The following is a 26,060-nucleotide window of genomic DNA, read 5'->3' as shown; positions in this document are numbered from 1 at the left end:
CCTGGGGTGTGGGGCTGGGCCGTCTTTTACTGCGGTCATCACTGTGGGAGTCCCTTCCTCAAGCTCTGTCTGTGTGTGCTTGTCACAGCCTGCATGTGGATGGCAGAGGACACCCTTGGGCAACCTTATGTGACTCGGGGCCCCTTGTTCGGGGCTGCACACACTAGGCCAGCTTAGCTTCCCAAGACTCTTAGTCTCCTTCTCCCATCTCTCCACCAAAGTACCGGGATTACAGATGTGTGTGTGTGCTACCATGTTTGGCTTTAAGTGGGTCCTAGGGATCTGAACTCAGGTTCCTCCTCTTACACTGCAAACGTTTTACCCATTGAACCATCTCTCCAGCCTTGTAGGAGTTTCCCACCAGGCCTCAAGCTGAAGCCCTCAACAGAGAGCACGCTTCTTTAAAATGTTGATCTGCATTTCTAGTCCAGGAACTCTAAGAGGAGGCATGTGTGCTCACGGTGTGTGTGTGTGTGTGTGTGTGTGTGTGTGTGTTTCCATCCTGTGGCAGTGGCAGCTGGGGGTATTTATAGCTGGATCCACAGGGCCATTCTCACGTGGCTACAGAAAATGAGAACCTCATGTGGAGTTTGTTTTTCCTCTCGGCCTGCGCCATCCAGCCATCCATCTCCCTTAAAGCCTCCGCTGTAACCAGAGCCCCCAGCATGGCTACCATGCGGAGGTTATGTAAATTCCCATCTCATGGAAAAGTGCCTGTTCTCTTCAGTCAGGCCACAGGCAAAGTAGGGGGGACTGCTGGGGAGAACGTGTGGGTGACACTGGAGGGCAGCTCCACCCAGCACTGTCCTCCCTGCAGTTCCCTGGATGAACTTCATGGAATGTGGGTCCTCGGATCACCTCCTGTCCCCCAGCATGTGTGAGCCCCTTAGAAAGGAAATGACTTGTTTTGACCTCCAGCTCAAACTTGCTATGTGGCCAAGGATGACCCTGAACTTCTAATCAGTCTTCTTATCTCCGCCTGCTAAGTGCTGGGACTACAGGCAAGTGCCACCATGCCTGCTTTCTGTAGTGCTGGCCATTGAACCCAGGGCTCTGTGCATGCTAGGGGAGTGCTGAACCACAGCCCCAGCCCGATCTGCTTTCATTTTACTGTGCTCTTAGGTCTGTTCCATTCATATTTTGCCTTTTCCATCAGACTAAAGACCCTCCCCAATATGCTCTGTTTTCCTGGGTCACTAGGGCTTCTGGGGTGGGGGCAGGAGTCCCTTAGGCTCCCCTTTCTCCAGGACAGTTTCAGAACCCCCAGAGCTCTCCATTCCTGCTACATGCTCTATCTGTTCACTAGGAAGCCAGATGTTTTAAGCTGAGCATCTTTATGCTGAAGATCCTGGGGACCCAGGGTCTCTACAGTTTCTCCCCAGGAGCTTCAACCTGCACATCCATGCTATGTATCTAATTAGGCATGTGAGGTGCAGAGGGTGGGACACGGGGTAGAGTGGCTGAGCACAGGTAGAGGACCTAGACAGCTTAAGAAGAAGAAAGCGTCTGTTTGGCTGTCCTGCCCAGGGCCTATACTCCCTTGCCTGTGCCATGCTGGTACTCAGTGCCTACATCAAGGGTCCTAAAGACTTCCATTCTGGAATCCCCCCAGTAGCACCCACCATTCTTCAGAAGCCACTCCGTGCAGATGCTGAGCTGGGCCCTTGCTCATCTTGGCACACCTCCTGCTACAGCTCTGCGGTGGCTGTGCGCCCTTTTTACAGAAGAGGAAACTGGGGTCCTGAGAGTGTAAGTGACTTGCCTGGAGTCGAGTAACCTACAGCCCAGCAGGAACTTTAGACACGGTGGGCCTGACCCCAGGACCTCCAGAGGTCCCAACATCTCCATTTGTGATGAACTTGACCTCCAGCCACCTGGCTTCTGCTGTGACGGAGAACTCGAAGGCTCTGGCCTTATTGTTCCTCCAGGCAACTTCTGAGTGTCAGGAGTGGATCAGCTAGTAACCGGAACCGTCTCACCCTGCCACCCTCCGCTCTGCCTCCAACCCCGCCCCCCACTGTTGTGAGCCCCAAGGGTCTGCAGAACCAGAGCAGAGCCAGTCAGTCATTAATCTTTGTCCTGCTTCCAAGAATCTCAGCTACACAAGAATTCCTCCTTGAGCAGCCAGGCATTCTTGGGGAGCAAGTGTGTCACCAAGACAGCCAGAGGCTCAACTCTGGGAAGCAGCGGTGCTTCAGGCCAGGAAAATAATGTGGACTTTAGAGCCAGAAGGGAGTGGATTGGCTCTCCCCGAAGCCCCCTCTCCAACTGCCCACCCTCTCTCTAACCACAACCGGGAACTAGCCTTCCCAGGTCATCTGAGGGCACTAACGAACCCAGTGGCACTTCCTTCTGGAATGGAGAAGCATCTTGTAGCAAAACCATTGTGTGGGTGTGTATATGCACGTGTGTGTCCGTGCACTGTGTGTTTACACAGTTCTGTTTACATCCGGGTCCCTTTCTGTGCAGTTCCTCATGGTATGAATGACTCATTGCATTCAGAAGTCTGTGAATGATTTGGGGTGGCTTGAAATCCCGGGAGTGAAAGTAGGTAGTGATCCCAGGCTGCCCTTCTGAGGAGAGGAAGCCTCTTCTCTCACATCCCTGCAGCTCAGTTTATGATACGATGAGGTAAACTGAGACCAAAGGCTCCCAGGACAGTCCAGTGCAGCCTCCTAAATGCATCCATGAGTCAAAAAAGAGGATGAGAGCCGACAGGAAGCAGGGTGGGAGCGGAGTGGTGAAAAGCTCTGGGAGAGTATGAGAGTGTCATTAAAGGCACCGTTGCCTCTTGATTATAAAAGGCAAACTCGGGCCTTCGAGATGGCCCAGTGGGTAAAGGTGCTCGCTGCTAAGCCTGAGGAGAGAACGGGCCCTTGGGATTGCTCTCTCGCCCTGACTCCTGCACTGTTGTGAAAAATAACTAGAAGCTGATGAGAACAGAAGTAGCCTGTACGCCTGTCGTCTCAGGACTAGATGGGTCTACACACTTTTCGTTCCTCCTCAGACCACGCGGCCTAACAGGAGGCAAGTGACCCTCCGGTCTTTGCTCTCTCACATCAATAGCCAATCAAGACAATGCTCCCCAGACGTTCCGCAGGCCCATCTGGTGGAGGCAGATCCTCAGCTGGGGCTTCCTCTTCCCAGGTGACTCCAGTTTGTGTCAAGTACACAAAACTAAGCAGACACGCATCCCTCTCATTGGTGTGGAAATGTGCTTTTACCTTTAGTGAGGGTCGAAATTACATGCGTGTGAAAAGAATTATTTATTTATTTAGTGTGTGTGCATGTCTATGTGGGGTTGAGGTGGGGCACATATGTGGGGGTCAGAGGACAACTTGGTGGGGTCATTCTCTCTTCCTACCTTTATATGAGTTCTGAGGATCCAACTCAGGCTATCAGGCTTGCATCATCATGTGGCAAGAGCCTTTCCTTTCCAAGCCACCTCTCAGCAAACCCCCAAGAATTGTTGTAAAGTAAAATTTCCATATCTTTAATTATCAGTAAATGTTTGGTTGGTGTAACTGTTTCATACACTCATAAACCCAGGGTCATGTAAAAATTTCTCAGGCAAAAGAGGTCAGCATGTATAAAGAGTTTAAGAAGCCCTGTAATATGAAGCCGGGTGGGTCATCCCAGTGTGCTGTGGTCCCCCACGTGAGGGAGCTGCAAGCTGAGCCCTGCTGCTTGGAGTGTGTACGGGGCATGTTGGAGGATGTAGTAACACCACTGCTACTTCTTACCACATGGCTTTCCTTCCAGGAAGTCCTCGTGGTTGGATCCGGGGTGCTAACCCTCTCTCTTCCTCCTCTATCCTTCTCATATTAGCTGGTGCTAGTCAACGCCACTCAATAGCTCATAGGGGGACCTGCTGTCACTCAAGGAGACTTGTCTTAGAATTAGTCAGTTGAATCCTGTCCCCCTGACTTCAAGTAGGGGACAGCAGTTCCCCAGATGTGGGTATTTTAGGGCCAGGATCACTAGAGAACTTAGTAAAACTGCCAGTTCTTGGGCCCGCCCCCAATTCCTGCAAGCAGCTGGGGAAAGTCTAGCAGCTTGAGCGCCAACAGACTCACGGAGAGTCAGGATACACATGGAAGTCTGAGTCACCGTGCTTGAGATCCCACAGTAAAAGGGGGTAGTTGATACTTTTCTTATCATATCCAGCTCTGGGTTCCCATCTCCATCAAGCTTTTAAGTGGCTGGGGAGACGGTTCAGGGGTCGGACCTCCTGGGTTTTAATTAGACTCTATGTGTCACCCATTGGGCAGGTGTTTCTCTTCCAGGACGCTTGTCCCCAATACAGGGTGGTCCCCTGTAGTACATCTGTGAGTACGTTCAAGGAGGTGCGCATGCTAGGTAGTTTAATGGTGCCCGACACACAGTCAGCCCTCAGTAAACGTTAGAACTATTAATTGTTCTATGCAAAACATCTCTTTCTGCAATACAGTGGAATTTAAGCTCCAGTCCCCAACTTACACACACACACACACACACACACACACACACACACACACACACACACACACACACAATGTGCCCAAGAGGTTTTGAACATGGCTAACTTCAGTGGTTTGGGAGAGAGACTGACAGTGTTTATGTTATAACAGTGCAAACAATTTGAAAGGGAATACTAGACATCTTTATTCTAAAAGAGATGATTTTGGCCAAAAGGCATGGCATTCAGCCCTCTCCCTCCCTTCCTTTGGTGCTCGCCAGCTACTCCACAAACAAGCCCCTGTTTGTCACACTGAGAGCGAGGGTCTCTTTGTTCCTAGCTCAACTCCTAAAACATGCTTCTCTTCACTTTGCAAACCCAAAGACAACTGCTGAGGAACGGACCCACAGCTCTGCTCTGGTTGTTCCTAGAGAAGAGAGGACAGCATCCACGACATTTAGTCCCTACTGTTACGGACCACACTGTTCTGCATAATGCTCTCCAGTATGGTTAGTTTTGGTGTGTCTCTGTCTTTATGTGTATACATATTTTCCCATGAAGGATATCATTTTCTAAATGTTCTTCTAACCTTTACACCCTTATGAACAAGGATTTAGGACTGGGAGATAGCTCTGTTGCTGAAGAGCTTGCTAGGCAAACACGAGGGCCCAAATTTGATCCTTAGCACTCCCACAACCCCCCGAATGTGGGGTGTGTGCTTGTGAGCCAAGCTCTGGGAAGGCAAAGACAGGCAGGTCCTGCAGGCTCACTGGCCAGCCAGCCCAGCCTAGTCAGAGGGTCCCAGGGAGAGAGCCTGTCTCAAGCACAAGGCAAATGGACGTGGGAGAGCAACACCAGGACATTGATCACTGGCTTCCACATGCGTACACACACACACACACACACACACACACACACACACACACACACACACACAAATATAAACTGGGATTTATTTTCAGAGTTTTTATCTTGGGCCAGATAATTTTTGCAGTGTGTGCATGGTAGGGTGGGGAGCTGTCCCTGTAAAGTAACTAGTAGCATCCCTGTCTTGTATGCCAGAGATTATAGAACACTCTGTAGCTGTGACAGTTTAAAACATCTCCAGACACTGACCAGTGTCCACGGGGAGTGTGTATGTAAGGATGGGGAGGGGAGTGCAATAAGGAAGCACTCCCAGCTGGAAGCCATGGCAAGTTAAATTCTTCCCATAATAAACGGGGCCCGAGGCATCTTGTGCTGCCCCAGAGTTTATCTCTGCAGTGTGTTTAAGATTAGGGGACAGGATGTATCCACTGATAAGAAAGATATAGGGTGGCTGCTGTCTCTGGGTCACCCTTGACTTCCAAGAAGCAGCCTTCGTGTTGGGTGGATGTACTCCCCACACTCAAGCCCTCTGCAGACAGTCTGCACTGTGTCCAGATCCCTCTCTGGTCCTCTTGACCCTCCTCATGCAGCAAGAAGTCTCTCAGGGAGATTTCTTTGGTTTGGGCTTATAAATATTCATCAGCTCATTTCGAGTACCAAGTATTTTTTTTAACCATGTTTAGCATTCTTGTCCGAGTGGAAAGTTTTGTTCTTTGGAAAGCTTCTCATTCCAGACCCAGGTCAGAGTCCCCAACAGAACTCAGAGAATGTCCTAGGGACATTTCACCATTGATATTATCCTTGGTGGCCTTGACACAACTGTGTTTGGATTCTGGGCCAAGACTCCCAGGCCCACAAGACAGACAGAGAAGGAGGCTGTGCAGCTAGAGGAAGGCTGTGGCCTCTGAGATCAAAACCCTTTTATGGAGGACTGGACAGATGGCTCAGTGGTTTTCCAGAGGACCTGAGTTCAGTTTTCAGTACCTACATTGGGTGGCTCACAACTGCCTGCGACTCCAGCTCCAGAGAGTCTGACACTGTTTTGAGCCTCATGGATTTCTGTATACACACAACACACACAGACATACACTGTGGTCACTTATATTCTTGGGTCTCTCTATACACTGTCACATCTCAATAAGACAAGCAGCCTGCCAGTCAGTGTAAGGTTGGTTGTGCTTGGCAGCACACCATCCCCACATCCCAGTGACTTTAAACAACAGACATCTATTTCTCACTCCTACTCTGTGTCTTCTGTAGATCGACAACAGGGCTCTCAGGTTACCCACTTAGGAAGTAAGGTTGCTTAAACAGGAGTCCCTTTAAAAGTGGATGGTGGATATGCCCAAGGAAATGACAGCCTCGCCTGACTTACCTATAAATGGAGACCAGGGAAGCCTGGCTAGCCCTTCAAGACTATCTGGGCAAACCCAACCTCTAAAGGGCAGAGGTATAAGGTTCTCAAATGCTATGTTCCCTGGACACAGCGCAGACTGTCTGCAGAAGGCTTGAGTGTGGAGCCTTGTGAAAAGTACATCCACCCAACGCGAAGGCTGTGGGAGTACATCCACCCAACATAAAGGCTGTGGGAGTACATCCACCCAACACGAAGGCTGTGGGAGTACATCCACCCAACACGAAGGCTGTGGGAGTACATCCACCCAACGCGAAGGCTGTGGGAGTACATCCACCCAACGCGAAGGCTGTGGGAGTACATCCACCCAACGCGAAGGCTGTGGGAGTACATCCGCCCAACGCGAAGGCTGTGGGAGTACATCCACCCAACATGAAGGTTGCTCTTGGAAGTCAGGGGTGACCCAGAGACAGCAGGCACCCTATATCTTTTGACACTTCTGATTCCCTGTCAGGACACCTGCTGTGATGTATCACCAGGTACTGTAAGATCACAGATGCCCTAGTGGAATAATAACAAGTATAATATGCTGCCCTGATCTACAAGTCTGTTTGGTGCTAAGTGCCCAGGAGAGAAAAGTGAACAGACACTTTTCATTTGCCAATTAAAAATCTCTATGTCTCTGAGGACTGTTGTGTCAGTTAGGCTTCTCCTGAAGGGTGGGAACAATAGAATCTGCTGTTGACCCATCTGCCTAGATTTACTTAATGGAATCAGCCTACGCAATGGCAGCAGACTGGAGACCCATAGCTGGGCCCATGCTGAAGCTCATGTATGAAGGCAGTTTGGGTGTAGAGTTCCCTCTTCTTGGGGTGACCTTAGCCTTTTCCCTTTAAGTCTTCTAAAAATTTGTATTTTGTTTTAAAATTTTGTGTGTGTGTGTGTGTGTGTGTGTGTGTGTGTGTGTGTGTGTGTGTGACTGTCTGTGGAAGCTAGAAGAAGGCATTGGATAGCCTGGACCTGGAGTAGTTGTGAGCTGCCTGACCAGGGTGTTGGGAACCAAACTCAGGTCCTCTGAATGAACAGCGTGCACTCCAAACCTGAGCCGTCTCTCCTTCTCCTTGCCCAAGTCTTTTCGCTACTCAGAAAGGATCTACAGGCACCATGGAGGGTAACCTGCTTTATTCCAAGTCTGCAGATTAGAATGCTGATCCTATGTAAAAGTCCCCTCAGCAACATCTGGACTGGTGTTTGACCCGGATCTGGCCCCATGTATAACCAGACTGACACACAGCATTAACCATCACACTTTCCAATTTCTACTCAGTTTATGTCATATATATATATATATATATATATATATATATATATATATATATATATATATATCTCAATTTCATATCAGGGTTAGTGATATGTCTGGACTCAGATACAAATAGTCAGGAAGTTCCATCAGCTACGTGCCTGGACCAAGGGTATCTGACTAAGCACCAATAACCAGCACAAACAACTGTGAATAATTTTATCTGGGGATGAAAGGAAGTGTCCATCTGTGGCCCTCTGTGGTATTCCCATTTCAGCACTTCCTGCTAAGCCAGCATGGAAATCAGCATGGACTTAGATCCCACGTGCCCACATCTTAGGGAGAGTCATGTAAAGGAACGTGTGAGGATGTGGCCTGGCCTCCTGAGGGACTAAACACAAATACTGTTATTGGAACCTTCCTCTGCTTTCTATTTTTTCTGTGTATTTGCACGTGTGTATGTGCTGTGTGTGCACACATATTTCACATGCCGGTGGAGGCCAGAGATTAATGTCAGGTGTCTTCCTCAATTGCTCTCCCACTTATTTTTGTGAGACAGAGTCTTTCAGTGAACCTGGAGCTCAGCCATTCAGCTAGACTAACCGGCCAGAGAGGTCTAGGGGATCCTCCTGTCTCTGCCTCCTCAGCACTGGGATTACAGGCACAGCTGCCTTGTTGGCTTAAATGTGGGTCCTGGGGATTTGAACTCAGGTCCTCATGCTTGTGGGGCAAACACTTTACTTACTAGTCTGTATCCCCAGCCCTGTCTTTGCTCTTTGTCTTATTCCACGTTCTCTCCATTTGGTGCTGCATTTGGAAATTGTCTGTACCATTTCTGCCACTGAAGAATGTCCCGCAAATGCGTGGAGTTCTGTGACTCCCTTCTGGTGTCATCCTATGCAATTGGCTCTTCTCAGATTCGGGGGACAGCTGTCACTTTGCCACCATCTCACTCTGAGTTTCTGACAAGTCCCTTCCCAGTCTGGGCTCTTGTTTTCCGGGCTTGCTGGAGTGCGGCTGATGCAGTGCGTCATGGGAGTTTTTTCTGGCTCTAGTGTTTTGTGTCTTTGATACATACCCTCTCACAGTGACAGTGCTGTGCATGACTGCCTGGTTGGGTCCAGCCTAAGTTTGGTGACAGAGTTTTCCTCCAGGAAGCTTGAAGGATCATCCTGGGCCCTGCAGCAGGCACTAGCAAAGAGACTGTGAGCTGCGTACCAGCTGGAAAGCATCACTGAGCCTGATGCTCTCCTGCCTGGCTGGAGAGGAGCTGACGGCTGAGCTGGGGAGGCATGCAGAGGGCAGAGGCCAGGGATCAGAACAGCCTGGTCTAGCTGAAAACAAGGCAGAGAGCCTGGCCAGGTCTTTGAAGCTAAACCAAAGAGTAGAGTTGCAGGGACCTCAAACACTGTCCACCCTACACTTGTATCTGATCATTCCAGTGCCCACCTAGGCTGCCTATTAGAAAGTCCAAAATAGAAGCTATATGAGCAAGTACTGAAAACACACATGCACACACACACAAACACAACACACTCAAACAAACAATATTATTATTATTATTATTATTATTATTATTATTATTATTATTACCATGATGTTTGCCTTATGCCACAAAATGCCTGGTGTTAGATGTCTGGGATAGAAGACTGTGTGGGCATGAAATTAATTAGACTTTAGAGTGATGTCAGACTTAACAGCAAACTCTGGATGGTGTCCTCATCAGTTTAGGTTGCTCTAATAAATTGCCTGGGTGGTGACTCTAACAAACATGCATTTTCACTTTCTGGAAATGGGAAGTGCAAGAGGAAGGACCTGCAGATGTGATATCTGGTAAGGGCTGGCCTCCCAGTTCATGGGCAGCTGTCTTCATACTGTGCCCTTACGTGGTGTAAGGGGTGCAGTAGCTCTCTGAGATCTCTTTTATAGGGACATTAAGTTCATTTGTGACACTCTACCTTTGAGACCTAACTACTTCCAAAGGCCTTGCCTCTGAGTTACATCACATTGTGAACTAAGCTGAATCCTAGGGAGCCGCGGACATTCAGCCCACAGGACAGGGCAAATCCTGGAGATCAGAGAAGGGAGCGGCTGGTTCCTGTGGCAGGCAGGAGGCTATCACAGGAAGGATGATGCAGCCTGGTTCTGAAAGTTACCCAAGTCCTTTAAGGAAGAGGACTGGGTAACCCTGGCAGGCTCATGGACTTCTCTTCTCCTCTGATCAGGTTGCTGGGTGGGGTGTGAAGGGCAAATGGGGAGCATGGGCAGCTGCAGATGAGGTGTTAATCAAATTGTGAAGGGTCTCAAATAACATACAGAAATGAGTAAGTTTAATTTTTTAAATGAAAGCTTTTTATTTCTATTTTGTCTGAAAGAAAATACTCTTGATTTAAATTCATTTAAAACCTGCCTCTAGGGGTGGAGAGATACGTCATCTTTGGTTAAGAGTGTTTGCTGTTCTTGCAGAAGACCTACATTTGGTTTACAGCACCCATGTTGGGTGGCTCATAGACACCTATAACTCTAGTTCTGAGGGATCAGATACCCTCTTCTGGCCTCTGTGGGAACTGCACTCATTTATACACATACACACACACACACACACACACACACACACACACACACACACACACTAAAAATAATCTGAAAACTTGTCTTTAGACCCACAGACCTATGTGGGGTGTGGGGGAGGTCCTGCTGATCTGGCTCTTTCCTTTCTCTTAGGATTTACATGCTGACTGCTTTATCTCCTCTGTCTAATCTCAGGGTTGTTTGAGATATTTGTATGGGAGATATGATGTGAAACCTTGTTTTTGTTTTTGGGGTTTTTTTTGTCTTTATAAAGAATAACTGCCCCTTATCAAATGTAGATAATACAGAATGTTATAAAGAAGGAGGGGGACCTAAAACAAAATAAAGCCATTTCTACCTCCCATACAAGGTGGGTATGTGTACAGAGGGTTGGGGATGTTTTCTTCCAGTGGGCATTGGAAAGCAGGCCTTTATGTTGAAGGTCAGCTGTGCTGAGGCTTGAACTAATCCTGGTGTCTAAAGATGGACTCCAGAGGCTGCCTTGGGTTCTTCCAAGAAGGCTGAGGCTGATCCCGTACAATTTAACCTGGACTGTGCCACATTATCCAGGACACAACAGTTTACTCTCCCAGGCCCTGGCTTCCGAATCTGTGAAGTGGGAGCCCCAGCCCCAGTGTCTTCCTTAGGAAACTGCGCAGTGAGCAGTCCAGGCTTGTTCTGGGGTAGCACTAAAGCTATCCTGCACTAAAGCTATCCTGCACTAAAGCTATCCTGCACTAAAGCTGTCCTGCACTAAAGCTGTCCTGCACTAAAGCTATCCTGCACTAAAGCTATCCTGCACTAAAGCTATCCTGCACTAAAACTGTCCTGCACTAAAGCTATCCTGCACTAAAGCTATCCTGCACTAAAGCTATCCTGCACTAAAGCTATCCTGCACTAAAGCTGAACTGCACTAAAGCTATCCTGCACTAAAGCTGTCCTGCACTAAAGCTGTCCTGCACTAAAGCTGTCCTGCACTAAAGCTATCCTGCACTAAAGCTGTCCTGCACTAAAGATGTCCTGCACTAAAGCTGTCCTGCACTAAAGCTGTCCTGCACTAAAGCTATCCTGCACTAAAGCTATCCTGCACTAAAGCTGAACTGCACTAAAGCTATCCTGCACTAAAGCTGTCCTGCACTAAAGCTGTCCTGCACTAAAGCTGTCCTGCACTAAAGCTATCCTGCACTAAAGCTGTCCTGCACTAAAGCTATCCTGACAAAGAGATCTCCCTCCTCCAAGCCACCTGTGACTACAGGGGGAGAAGCTGGTCACACACACACACACACACACACACACACACACACACACACACACACACACCCGGGGACAGGCTCCTGCTCAGTGGGTGCTGGCGCTTCCCCAGCACTTTCCCCTGGAAAATGTTGCCTCCTCTTCCTCTCTCTTCCCCTCCTTCCCTCCTCTTTTCTTCCTTCCTCCCCCACCCCTCTCTTCCTTGAGGTTCCTTCCCTTTTATTTCTTTCCCCTCTTCCCCCTCCCTCTGTTCCTTTCTTTCTTCCTCCCTCCCTCCCTCCCTCCTTCCCTTCCTTCCTTCCTTGTGTCTTGCCCACACAGACTGTCTCAGGAAGACTGTCTCTTTAAGAAAGGCAGCTGTATCCTGTGCACTCTGGGACTCTGACAGTCAGCCCTGCCTCTCCTGCTGGGTACTTCTGGGCAGCAACCAGGACCCTCCAGGCCTCAATTTGAGTCCAGAACCTCTAGAGGAAAGGGTCATTTCCAATGGTGTGCACACCCCAGGGGTCTGTGCCCACAGGCCTCCCTGCCTGGAACTCCTCAGTAGTTGGGCTCTGGCTTCGAGCCAGAAGAGGTTCATTGGTGAGGACAGAGATCAGGGGCTGGGAAAAGAAAGTTGGAGAATCGCTGGATGCATTTGGTGAGTGTGAATGGAGTTTGTTGCCTCCTGTTCCTCAGATGGTGGATTTTTAGAGTACGGGTCTGGAGCTAAGTTGTAGTGCTCCTTGACAGTAGGATGGGCAGGTGTGAGAGGGAGAAAGGTGGGGGCTGGGATTCCCTTGCCTGTGGGTACCCCTCAACACTCCTCACGGTTGTTGTCATTCTTGAGGCAGGAAGCTGAAGGCTGTCCTCCGGATAAAGCTAGAACCGCATCCGAGGATTGGTGATGAGGAGGGACAGAGGACAGCCTTCCTCCTTCAAAACAAAGTGTGGCCAGGAAGGGCCTCAGCTGTCTGTGGAAACCCCAAAGGAATGTCATCTGTAGCCCCTGAGAGAAGTGCATAACCTTGTGGGTCCATCTCAGCAGGGGATTCAGACCAAGTCCTCTTCCTCCTGGGCAAGGGGACAGACCAGGCTTGCTCCCAAAGTCCATGTTGTTCCCTTGGAGTGGGGAAAGCTGCCCATGAGCCGCAGCAGGCATTGCCATAGTGGGAGGTGGCAAATCTGCCAAGGGCAGGGAAGAATGGGGAGCCTGTTCCTGCTGAGCCTGGGAACGTGGCCTTGAGGGGAGGCCCAGGTCGCCAGAGCTGGCATGAGAACACATGGACAAAAGGTCCAGGTCCATGCTGGGAGGATGGGACTGCGTCAGCATCCCACAGTGCAGGGCAAATGGTCCTCCAACCCCATTTCCTGGGGCAGGGGCACAGGTGCCGCTGACCTCAAAAGCCTAGGTACACCTGTGCATGCGCGTGGAAGCCTGGGGCCTCCAGGGGACAAGGCTGAACACAGCAGCAGCTTCTGGTCTTCCAAGGCCATGGCTTCTCCTTCAGGGAAACCCTTCACTGGATTCTAAGCTCTTCTTTGGGCCAGGGTCTGAACAGGGGATTTGCCGAAACACAAGATGCCAGGAAACAATGTAGAGGCTGTGAAGATCTGGGGAGGTGTGTGTGTGTGTGTGTGTGTGTGTGTGTGTGTGTGTGTGCGGTGGGGGAGAAGGCCATCCCCAGAGACTATCCCTGCAGAGTCGTAATGACCAGTACCATTCACTGTGTGCCTCGAAGGCATCGGTCACTGTGGCAAAGCCTTATCTCCTCATTGAATTCTATAGGAATTCGCGTGCGTGTGCGTGCGTGCGTGCGCGTGTGTGTGTGCGTGCGTGCGTGCGTGTGTGTGCGTGCATGCGTGCGTGTGTGTGTGTGTGCGTGTGCGTGTGCGTGTGCGCGTGTGCGTGTGCGTGTGTGTGTGTGTGTGTGTGTGTGCATCTGTGTTCAGGTGAACATGTGTATACATGCTGGTGGAGGCCAGAGGACAACCCCAGACGTTTCTCAGCTGCCATCTACCTTATTTATTGAGATATGGTGTCTCTCTGGCCTGGGGCTTGCTGATTACGAAAGACTGACTGATCACCAAATCTCAGGGGTCCTCTGTCTCCACTTCTCTGGCCCTGGGATTGTAAGAACCTTCTACTGCACTGGCCTTTTGGGCGAGGGTTCTGGGGATCACATGAGTTGATGACAAGTGAGTGCTTTACCAAGCAGGTTACCCCCCAGCCCCCACCCAAAGAAATCACCTGAGCCATGAACAGTTTTGTGGATTTTACAGAAACCAAAGCTCAGAGGTTGAAGATCATGCACCCTCAGAGCTGGAAACTCACAATGAGACTTGGATGTCTTCATCCATCCATTTCCTCGTCTATCTATTTCCTCATTCATCCATGCTTCACCTATCCTTCCCTCACCCATCCAGTCCCTCACCCATCCAGTCCCTCACCCATCCTTCCCTCACCCATCCAGTCCCTCATCCATCCCTTCCCTCACCCATCCAGTCCCTCACCCATCCTTCCCTCACCCATCCTTCCCTCACCCATCCCTTCCCTCACCCATCCAGTCCCTCATCCATCCCTTCCCTCACCCATCCAGTCCCTCACCCATCCCTTCCCTCATCCATCCCTTCCCTCACCCATCCTTCCCTCACCCATCCATTCCCTCACCCATCCATTCCCTCACCCATCCAGTCCCTCATCCATCCCTTCCCTCGCCTGTCCATTCCCTCACCCATCCTTCCCTCACCCATCCATTCCCTCACCCATCCTTCCCTCACCCATCCTTCCCTCACCCATCCTTCCCTCACCCATCCATTCCCTCACCCATCCTTCCCTCACCCATCCTTCCCTCACCCATCCCTTCCCTCACACATCCAGTCCCTCACCCATCCTTCCCTCACCCATCCAGTCCCTCACCCATCCCTTCCCTCACCCATCCTTCCCTCACCCATCCCTTCCCTCACTCATCCCTTCCCTCACCCATCCTTCCCTCACCCATCCCTTCCCTCACCCATCCAGTCCCTCACCCATCCCTTCCCTCACCCATCCATTCCCTCACCCATCCCTTCCCTCATCCATCCATTCCCTCACCCATCCAGTCCCTCACCCATCCAGTCCCTCACTCATCCCTTCCCTCACCCATCCAGTCCCTCACCCATCCAGTCCCTCACCCATCCTTCCCTCACCCATCCAGTCCCTCACTCATCCCTTCCCTCACCCATCCAGTCCCTCACCCATCCTTCCCTCACCCATCCAGTCCCTCACCCATCCCTTCCCTCACCCATCCAGTCCCTCACCCATCCTTCCCTCACCCATCCAGTCCCTCACCCATCCAGTCCCTCACCCATCCATTCCCTCACCCATCCTTCCCTCACCCATCCTTCCCTCACCCATCCCTTCCCTCACCCATCCAGTCCCTCACCCATCCTTCCCTCACCCATCCAGTCCCTCACCCATCCCTTCCCTCACCCATCCTTCCCTCACCCATCCCTTCCCTCACTCATCCCTTCCCTCACCCATCCTTCCCTCACCCATTTCTTCCCTCACTCATCCCTTCCCTCACCCATCCCTTCCCTCACCCATCCATTCCCTCACCCATCCCTTCCCTCATCCATCCATTCCCTCACCCATCCAGTCCCTCACCCATCCAGTCCCTCACTCATCCCTTCCCTCACCCATCCAGTCCCTCACCCATCCTTCCCTCACCCATCCAGTCCCTCACCCATCCTTCCCTCACCCATCCAGTCCCTCACTCATCCCTTCCCTCACCCATCCAGTCCCTCACCCATCCTTCCCTCACCCATCCAGTCCCTCACCCATCCCTTCCCTCACCCATCCCTTCCCTCACCCATCCTTCCCTCACCCATCCAGTCCCTCACCCATCCTTCCCTCACCCATCCAGTCCCTCACCCATCCTTCCCTCACCCATCCATCCCCTCATCCACCCATCCCCCTCACCCACTCATTCCGTTCATTTCTTTAACTAAGTTGAACTAATAGCTTTCGTGTGTCAGCCATGTGGTAGTCACCAAAGGCACAGCTGGGCAAAGGCTGGCAAGGGCCCAGGGCCGCTTAACTGCATAGCCTGCATGTTGACTGGCACCCAGTCTTCTGCCATAGGCTCTGAGAGCCTTCTGGGAGTGGGAGAATGTTCTTCTCAAGGTCTGAGAAGACTGGAGGAGAATGTTTTCTTCCTTGACAAATTGCTACATTGTGTTTTCACTTTAATAATTATCTAAAAGTTCTGTATCAGCTGGGTGGCTGCCATATAGCCTACTACTGGCATCAGAATTATTTTTTGTCCCAGTGTTCAAGTTGGTAATGTATGGTCTTTCAAAATGAAGTGTTTAATGTCTGGAAGCTTTGTGTCTTACACGAGAGTCTGAATGGGAGCCCAAAGGACCAAAGAGGACTCTGAAGGACGGCCGGGGTAAACCATGAGGGATGTTGTACAGTATTCCTCCTCTGAGCAGAAGGGACTAGGCTGAGAAGAACAAGGTCTGAAGCCTGTAACCCCCTGCTCTCAGGCTTGGGATGGGCCAAGGCCAGAGACTCGGAAACAAGTGAGTTAGGAGAGGTGACCTTGAATTTGGAGCAAGGTGTCATGCTTTAAATACTGCTCCTCCGGCTCCACAAATCTTTGTACCTTCCTGGGTGGGCCTTTGCAGAAGGGACAGTATGCTGAGGTTCGGAAGGGGACTGCAGGCCTCCTGGAACACTGGCATCTTCTCAGAGAGCAGCATCCTCCCAGCTTCCACAAATCCCAGCCTCTTCCGGGACCTGTCTACTGGGTGAGAAGGCCATGGTGCCAACCTCACGGTAGGAAGCCACGGCTGTGACAAATGTGCCTCTAGGGCAGGCCTGGTTCCTGGACCTTTAGTGAGGCTGGGCACACAGAACCCTCTTTGGGTGGGAGACTTTGCCAGTCCAGGAGGCAGGAAGTTCAGAATTCACCGTGGAGAGAGGTGGCTTGTGGTCATGTCCCCTTCTTCATGTGTTCCACTGTGTCTGCACAGGCTGGTTTCTGTGCTCAGCTGAGCTGGGTTCTCTTGTCCACCCCCACCCCACCCCCGTTGGGGATCTGCCAGTGTCTCCTGCAGAGATTCTGAGCATCAAAGGTTCGGCTTTGAGGGTCACAAGCTTCGTGTCTCCCCACTCTGTTCTTTTCTTGGCGTTGAAGAAGCCACAGACAGTCTGTAAATAGATCTGTGTGGCAAAGCTCCATCGAAACTGGGCTTGCAAAGGCAGCCAGGGCCAGATTTGGCTTACGGGCCACAGCAGGCTAGCCCCTGGCCTGGATGGAATCGGCCCCAAGTAGCCCATGGTTAGTTCCCCATGGCACATCTGCTTGGGCCTCCATGAGTTGGGATCCCCAGGCACAGGCTCCCACTTGGCTTTCCTCTCCTCTACTTCTCTCTCTTCCCTTCTCTTCCCTTTTCCTCCACTTCTCCTCTCTCTTCCCCTCCCCCTTTCCCTTCCCTTCCCTCCCCCTCCTCTCCCCTCCCCTTTCCTTCCCCCTCCCCTCCTCTCCCCTCCCCTTTCCTTCCCCTCCCTTCCTCTCCCCTCCTCCCTTCTCCTCCCCTTCCCCTCTCCTCCTCTCCCCTCCTCCCTTCTCCTCCCCTTCCCCTCTCCTCCTCTCCCCTCCTCCCTTCTCCTCCCCTTCCCCTCTCCTCCTCTCCCCTCCTCCCTTTTCCTCCCCTTCCCCTCCCCTTCCCTCCACTTCCCCTCCCTTTTCCCTCCCCTCCTTTCCCTTCGCTTCCTCTCCCCTTTCTTCCTCTCCCCTCCTCCCTTCTCCTTCCCTCCCCTCCGCTCTTCCTCCCCTCCCCCTTCCCTCCCCTCCCTTCCCTCTTTCCTCTTCTTTTTTTCTTTGCTCTCCAGGATCTCATGTAGCCCAGGCAGGACTCAAACTTGCTATGTAGCCAAGGATGACCCTGAACTCCAGATCCTCTTGCCTCTATTCCCAAGTAGTGGGATCACAAGGTTGCTGCCACCACACTCTGGTTTTGTCGTGCTGGAGATCAAACACCAGTCTTCTCTCCTGCTAGGCAAGCAGTCTACCAGCTAGACTGCACCCCCAGCCTCCCACCCACCCATCTTGAAGACTCGCCTGTCTTTCTCGCCTTCTAGCCTTCCCCTGGAACTCCCACCCTCACCTCTGTCCTACCCACCACCCACTTTTGACTTTGATCCCTTCTTCAGGTCAGGCATGTCCTCTTCACATCCTGCCTGACCTTCCTCTTCTTAGTCCTCGCCAGCACATGGCATCCTCCGCTCTCCTGTGCCTGTTAATTTGTGCCAGCTCTCCAGCAGCTCGATTATGCTGCATCCTAGTCAGTTATCCCTAACTGTATTCCAAGGCTGAGCATCAATGGAACTTGTCTTATCTGCTGCCTCCTCTCCTCCCAGCTCTATACCCACCCAGAAACGTGTTAGAGTAAGCCCTGGCGACCTCTCTTCCTCCCAGAGAGCCCATGCAGCAGGAGGGGGCCTTTGTGGGTCCAGCTGTGCCCAGGATCTCATCACCTGTTGACACTGTGCACAAATCCATCTCTGCTTTTGTAACCTGAGCTGGCGCCAGCCCCTGCACCCTGAGATCAAGTGTCCCTGTTTGTTTTGACATCCCATTTGGGGGCCTCAGATGATCCAGATTTCAAAGTAACATTTTTTTTTTTTTTGAGCAGCTACTGAAGGCCAGGCCCCTGCCAGCTCTGGGACTCCTGTGTTAGTGTTTTCAGTTAATTAAGAAAACAAACCCTGATTTCTGACTGAGACGGTGCTGCAGATGGAGATGAAGGATCCCCTGGCCATGGCCACGTGCAGGAGAAGATGGCCAACACCTGCAGGTGGGCGAGTGAGCTGACAGTGGGCACACGTGAGGCAGAGGGGGCCTGCAGATACCCTCTCAGCAGGAGAAGGTTCCAGGAACTCAGAGTGTTGGGAAGAGGTGCCAGGCAGAATCCAGAGCTCAGCTTCTGCCCTTCCTGCCACACCTAGGATGCATCTGGACCTGGTGCTGGTGGCAGTAGGCTACTTGGAGGATAACAGGGAGGGACAAGAGCTGTCCCCAAGCCTGGTTGTCCTCACCGCCTGCTGCTAGAGCACAGTGGAGAAAGTTGACCTCCGGTGGCCTTGGAGTCCCAGGTTACTGACATGCCCTTGTGGAAGGGGAGCCCTGCGCAGGGATATCGCTCTCCCGTCAGGGCCGTAGTTCATGATTAAAGAGTTCAGTATGCTGTGGTAGAAGGAACCAAGCTGTGTCTGGAGGGCATTTTCCTGAGCTGAGCTGGGCACTCACAGCACCCACACCTTCCCTACCACCTGCTCTCCCATTCTGTGCTGCTGGGGAAGGCATGTAGACTCAGCCTCAAAAAGGAAATTTGAGACAAAGATCAGAAGTTGTGATTGGTTTCTAGGCTACTAGAGAGTGTCTTCTAAAGAGAGAGGTCGCGGCATGGCTGGGCCTTAGCTGGGTTCATGATACTCGATGAAAACTTTCTAGTGAATCTTGGGTAAGAATTGTGGGAAATTTAAAATTTGTTTTGGAGACAGTCTCACTCTGTAGCCCAGGCTAGCCTGGAACTCTCTATATAACCAAGATGTTCCTTTCTGAGCTCCCAAGTGCTGGGATGTCAGGCATAGGCCTCCACGTGCAGTCTATGTGGTACTGGGGAGCAAACCTCAAACTTAGTGCACGCTAGGCATGCACCCTACCCACTGAGCTACACCCCAGGCTGGCCTGGAACTCACTCATGACGTCATTCTCCCACTTCAGCTTCCACGTGCTGGACGGCAGGCAGGGGCTGCCACGCCTGGCTTTCATTTTTCTGTTGGAATTGCATTTTTGCAATTGTTTCCACTGTACATGCCGCATCTCTAGAAGAAGCTAGGGGAAGCCAAGAACCATCCAGAACTTGTCCAGGACTGCTGCCACTCGGGAGAGGAGTGTGACACTGAGACGTGGAGAGTGTGTCAAGAGTTTGCTGAGGTCCTGGGGCGAGTAACGTACCTGTGGAGCTCCTGTTCCCTGCTTGCCTTGTGGACTAGACAACGACAGGCATCTTCTTTCTTCACATCCCAGGGCGCTCAGCACTAAGTGTGGGAGGTCATGTCAGAGAAAGGAAGAGCTGAGTCCGCACAGAAGGTGAGAGTGGGATTCTAAGAGGGAAGGCGAGGCCCTCAGGAAAGAGGACAGTCTTTTCCAGAGTCAGTTGTTTGGGGCTGGGTTTGTAGAGTGACAGTGGGTGCTAGAGAAAACGGTAGCACCCCCACCTCTGCTTTCTCTGTGTGGGGTCTGTCTTAGCTGCTTTTCTGTTGTTGTGACAAAACACCACAGCCAAAGTAACGTATAAAAGAAAGCGTTTTATTTGGGGTTCATGGTTCTAGAGGGTTAGAGTCCATGACCATCATGGTGAGGAGTAGGGCAGCAGGCAGGCAGGCATGGTGCTGGAGAAGGAGCTGAGCCCTTACATCAGATTCACAAGCACATGTCAGAGAGAGAGAGAGAGAGAGAGAGAGAGAGAGAGAGAGAGAGAGAGAGAGAGAGAGAGAGCGCTAGCTAACTGGGAACAGCGAGGACTTCTGAAACCTTAGAGCCCACTCCCAGTGATGCCCCTCCTCCAGCAAGGCCACATCTAATCCTTCCTAACAGCTGCATCAGTTGAGTACCAAGTAGTCAAACATGAGCCTGTGAGGGCCATCCCTCATCCACACCACCACAGGGTCTGTGGAAGTGCTCCTGGGCCCCAGAGGCAGTGGCAAGGTCATTGAGGTTCGAACGCCTAGACTCTTCTCTCTCCATGTGAAGTTGAACTGTTCTCCCCTTGACATTTTCTATCTGAACATAAATTCTTTTAATGGGAAATCTAGAAAAATCCCAGACCCAGTTTCAGAATCTCAGAAGAGGAAACCCCATGCTGACTTTTTAGCCTCTGCACACTAGCTGCCCAGGTCCTGCATGCCTCGCTGTGCGCATTCTTAACCCTTGCCCTTCCAGCTACCTACAGATCCACACCTGAGGAATACACAGCCATGCTTCAGACTCCACACGGTGTCCCCATGGTTACAAAGTCCCCTCTAGCCCTTGTTTCTTTCAGGTAGCTCAGGTGACCCTTCTCCAGAGACGTTGACCCCTGATGGGACACTTAGCACAGTTTGAAAAGCACGTTCCTCCTGACTCTCATCAACCTACTCGCTCCCACAAGTCGAGGATCTGGTTTAACATTGCATCTTTCACCCATCTCAGCCTGCTTAGGCCTTTCTAACAGAGCATCCCAGACTGCATGATCTATGAGCAACTAGTCCATTTCTCATTCTTCTTCAGTCTAAATTCAAGATATAGTCACTAACTGGGTAATTCCCATGAGAGAGAGTCTCTCTCCAATGCGGTACCTTACTTGGTAAGTCCTTCAGAGAGGTGAGTGAGTGCTATATCCTCACACAGTAGAAGGGACAGAGCCTACACGGGTCTTTTTCTTCCTTTTCAAGATATTCATATACTATAGTATATTATATGAGGGTCAAGCCACTTGCCCCAAATGTTAAATACATGTTAAATACACCATGTGTTGAGGATTCATATGTGTGTGTGTGTGTGTGTGTGTGTGTGTGTGTGTGTGTGTGTGTGTGTGTGTGTCGGTGTTGGTGTGTAGTGTACATGTATGGAGGTGCACGTGTGTGCAGATTCACTTGTATGTGTGAGTGCATACAGAGGCCCAAAGCTGAGGTCAGAACCATCTTCTACCAATCTTCCACCTTATTCACTGAGGCAGGATCTCTCAGTCAAACCCAGAGCTCATCAATATGGATAGTCTTGCTAGCCAGCTTGTTCAGGGTTCCCTGTCTCTGCCTTCTGAGGCTGGAACAACAGAAAGGCCATCCCAGCTACCCAGAACTTACACAGATTCTGGGGATCTGAACTCTGGCCTTCTCACACTTGCCTGGCAAATGCTGTAACTACTGAGCAATCTTCCTGGCACAGCGTTTGGCTTTTTAAGTGTGGGTTCTGGGGAACCACACTCAGGTCCTGTAGCTTGCAAGGCCGGCACTTTACTTGCTGAGTTATTGATCCAGCCCCCAGTGAATGAGTTTTGGAGGGGGATACAGGCATGCAAAAGAAGACACAGTCCCAGCTACAGCATCTGGCATGTGGTAAATTCTCACTAAATACTGATTGGATGTGTGAATATGAGTAAGTACCACAAATGGCACGGAGGCCTTTTCGCTGAGAAGCTGCGAGCAGCTGGTGTTTGGATTACTTACTCAGAGGCCACCTTCATGGGATAGTGTCTGAACAGGCCACTCTAATCAACGTCTCCCTTCTCATGCTGTGGTCCATGATGCAGGAGCCCAGAGGCTGGGCTCTGGGGCATCTCTCACGTGCTCCAGACTGGCTGTGGGTAGCGTGTACCATGCGATTCTCGTGTAGATGCTGATCACACACCTTGGCACTGCCTGCCAACTACTGTCTACAGTAGTGTGGGATCCTGCAGCTGTGCGCAGTGTGGTGGAAGAAGTGTGACTGTGTGGGAAGAAGCCAGTAGTACTTTGGAAAATGCACACGGGCCCCAGTTTGTGACATGAAGGACCCCTGTGCTGGAGGCTGAGAGATGCCTTGTTTGATACTGGATGGGGTGTTACGGCCCATGAAGTTTTTAATACTTAACCAGGAGGAGACTGGGCAATAGAGGATCAGGGGTTGTCGGGTTACTAGAGACTTGTCCTGGGGGCTCTTGTTTATTCCTTGGCAGACTGAGGTGCACATTCTGAGGATCTGGTGCATGTGTGTCTAGTCCAGTCTAGTTCTCGAGGATGAGACAGAAAGAATCATATTCTTGCCCTTGGAGGCTCATTTATAGTGAAAGTCCCTGAAGACTGGGGGTTGGCCCCGTCCTCACATTCCTTCTGAGACAGCCTGTTGTTGAGAGACATGTCACCATTCAGTATCTCTTACTGTATCGTCCTCCGGGTCACTGCTTTCCAGAAGTGTCCTGCATTGCCCTTGTCCAGTATCATTTCCTCCTCCCCAGATGGAGTCACACACGTTCACCCATGCTATCTTGCACTGTGTTCCATATAGCACTCAGCAATAGCACTGTCCTTCCTGACTGCCTCCCGGAAGAGTGCGTGCGGTGACTTCCCACTGCTGTATCCTTCCCATGTACAATGTCTGGCCCAGAGCTGGGGCATCCTAGAGGGTTGTGGAACGCAGGATGCCAGGGGACCAATGCTGGGTTTTATCTATTTTGTTTTCATCTGTAGTGATGCCTGTTGGTTGCATCTCTTCCTAGGTCATCCAGGGAAAGGGATGGATGCTTGGGGAAGTTGATAGACTAAAACTTTCTGAGAACTTAGAGACATGAAAAGCCCCTGATGGTAGTGGTAGGTTTTGTGACTTGGTCATTAGAGGCTCCTTTGCCTCCCCAGGCCAGCAGGGCCAGGGGGCTTCAGGGCTGATGGAAGCTAGCTTTCAAACCTGACCTTCCATGTGCTGAGGCCTGCCGTCTGCCCTCCTCTGAGTGGAGACAAAGGGATGCTGGAGGGGAACAGACCTGCCTCTGTAGCCCTTTGGCTCAGGCAGCCTGGCTGAGCTGGAGGGAGAGCAGGCCGCCTGGGAATAGCTGGGAAGCATGTCCAGACCTTGGGTCTACATCCTCCAAGGCCAGGATGTGGCGTGGGACCCGGGCAGACAGAAGTTCCCACCACTCAGCTTGTTCAGCTCAAGAGCTCCTAAATACTCCAGGCCTAGGCGGCATCTCTCAGCAGGAGAGTAGGGGAGACTCTAGCTGCCTGGGTCAAAACCAGATCAGGACCAGGACAGCTCTGCAGTCACACACCTCTGACAGTTTTCTTCCACCTGGACAGCTGCCAGGGGCCCTTCAGCTCAGCCTTGCCTTGGTGTAGGGTGAGAAGAGTCAGGGATTAACCTTTTCATGCCCTGAGCAAGTCAGCCTAACTCTGGCTGTCTCCAATTAGCCATCATCTGCTCACCACATACTTGAGCAACCACATTCATACATATCATATTTTACAGTTGCCTCATTCATGTAGGGTAGAGACATCAAATGAGTTAGCTGGAGCATGTGCAGTGGCATCACTTGTCTAAGCTTAGACAGTTGCTAAGTTAAGGGCCTGTTATGTATTAGGCAATGAATCTACGAAAGCTGAGAAAAACGCCCCACGAAGGTTATATGTACAGTGACACATGCCTGGGCGTTCACTGACCCCCATGAATAAATACGCTGGATCAGGTTGGATCCCTGGGCTTTTGAAGAGAGATGATAAATCTGTAGTTTTTCATATGGCGATTGAGTGTGGGACAAATGGAGAGATGAGAGGTAGACAGAGCTTGCGGAGGGGATCTCTGAGGAGCCTCTTACAGATGACCTTGCAAATGGGGTGTGCTATTATCTACACTGTGACGGGTAATCGTGGTGGTCAGTGTGCCTGCATTGAGAGGCACCTGCGAGACTGGTGGGACAAGCCTCTGGGTGTGTCTGTGAGGGTCTCTCTGGAGGGAGTTAACGAAGGGGACTAGAATCACCCTGAATGGGGACAGTGCTGTCTCAGAGGCTGGGACCCCAGGGGGGATAAAAGGTGAGAAAGGAAAAAGCCAAGGGCTCAGGCATCCTCCTTGTTTCTTTGCTGGCATGCTGCAAGCTCTTCTGATCTGCCATGCTTTCCCCATGTGATGCATGGAACCCTCTGAGACTGTGAGCCAAAACAAATCCTTCCTGCAGCTGTCTCTTTTGGCTATTTGTCATGTGATAAAAATCTCTCTCACACATACATACATCACACACTCACTCACTCACACATGCACGCACGTACACACTTGGTGCTTACCAGGTGCCAAGAATATGGAACTCAGTCATCCACACGATTACTGTTGAGGCAGATTATGTTGTTCCAGTTTTCCCATGGGGAAACTAAGGGTATTTCTCCCTTTCCTCATTACTGAAACAAAACGGTCAACATAAGCAACTTAAGGAAGGAAAGGTCTACCTTGGCTCCAGGTTTCCAGGGGACATCAGTCCATCGCAGCAGGGAAGCCATATCGACAGCTAGAATGTCAGAGCTGTTTGTTCACATGGTGGTAAACAGGATACAGAGGGAGGCTGTCACTAGAGGCAAGCGGTATCATCTTCAAAAATCTGTTCCTAATTACCAGTTTCCACCAGCATGGCCCAGCTGACAAAGGCCCTACAATTTCTCAACTGTCACCAAGGTTTGGGATCAAGTGTTCAAAAAGTGTGCCTGTCAGGGTCACTCCCGACTCAGATCATAAGACTGAGGCATGGGGAGACGAACTGACTTGCCAGACATGGTGTCACAAATAAGGAGCAGCATTGGGACCAGAATGCAGGCCGTCTTCTCCCTGTGTTCTAGCTTTTTACTGTGTGCTTCTTCCTAAGCCACTGGGAGAGCAAGTAGGTAGAAGACGTCCAAGACACCACCTAGACAGGTGACATTAAAGCTTTGGATGGCTGTGGGGTAGCAGAATCAATACTGATGTCCACTGATGCATGGCTGTGGGGTAGAGGAATTGATACTGATGTCCACTGATGCATGACTGTGGGGTAGCAGAACTGATACTGATGTCCACAGATGCATGGTTGTGGGGTAGCAGAATCGATACTGATGTCCACTGATGCATGGCTGTGGGGTATCAGAATCGATACTGATGTCCACTGATGCATGGCTGTGGGGTAGCAGAATCGATACTGATGTCCAGTGATGCATGGCTGTGGGGTATCAGAACTGATACTGATGTCCACTGATGCATGGCTGTGGGGTAGCAGAACTGATACTGATGTCCACTGATGCATGGCTGGACACTCACTGACATTCCCTGGGCTTTGGAAGGTGGACCTGATAGCTGCAGCTGAAGAAACTGAGGGCTTCCTGGTATGTCCAGGACCTCTGCACACCTATGGAGGACTCTGTTCCCAACTTCTGCTCTGGGAGGTGAGGGCTAGAGATGGCAGCCCCAGCAAGCTAGCAAGTTACTTTCTTACCTGGTACTGACTTGCTGTGAGCAGAACAACTTTCTTCTGGGGCAGGCTATCTCCCAGTGGTGTTTGTGTGCATGCCCTGTCCTTGGCCTCTTCCTTGAGACTCTCCAAGGCATTGGGGTACTCCTAATGATGCCACCCTGAATTTTGGGCACTTACTGTCTTTCCCTCCTAATGTTTGAAAAATACTCTCTGGCCTCTGGTCACCTCTTACTCTGAGCCCCATCCCCCAAGCCATTTCATTTTTTGTTTTTCTCCCTGCCCACCCCTCAAATGAACTCCCA

At 51.1% G+C, this 26,060-nt stretch overlaps 1 protein-coding gene across 6 annotated transcripts in view; it reads left to right on the top strand.

The window, feature by feature from the left end:
* The window catches only part of Daam2 (dishevelled associated activator of morphogenesis 2), a 115,241-nt gene that overhangs the window by 22,650 nt on the left and 66,531 nt on the right, over positions 1–26,060 (top strand). Inside the window, exon 2 of one of the 6 annotated variants that reach the window (XM_052745593.1) lies at positions 18,448–18,609. The exons of 4 other annotated variants lie outside the window; for them this stretch is intronic. The gene's annotated coding sequence lies outside the window, so the exon portion shown is untranslated. Of the gene's footprint in view, positions 1–12,219; positions 12,425–18,447; positions 18,610–26,060 lie in introns of those variants that run through there. One more of the 6 variants, XM_052745594.1, reaches the window with a different exon arrangement.

Source organism: Peromyscus californicus, unplaced genomic scaffold (assembly GCF_007827085.1).
Source record: "Peromyscus californicus insignis strain IS unplaced genomic scaffold, ASM782708v3 Scaffold_19__1_contigs__length_69161282, whole genome shotgun sequence".
NCBI classification, from domain to species: Eukaryota; Metazoa; Chordata; class Mammalia; order Rodentia; family Cricetidae; genus Peromyscus; species Peromyscus californicus.
The sequence above is the reverse complement of the archived record's forward strand: the minus strand, read 5'-3'. Positions and strand labels throughout refer to the sequence as shown.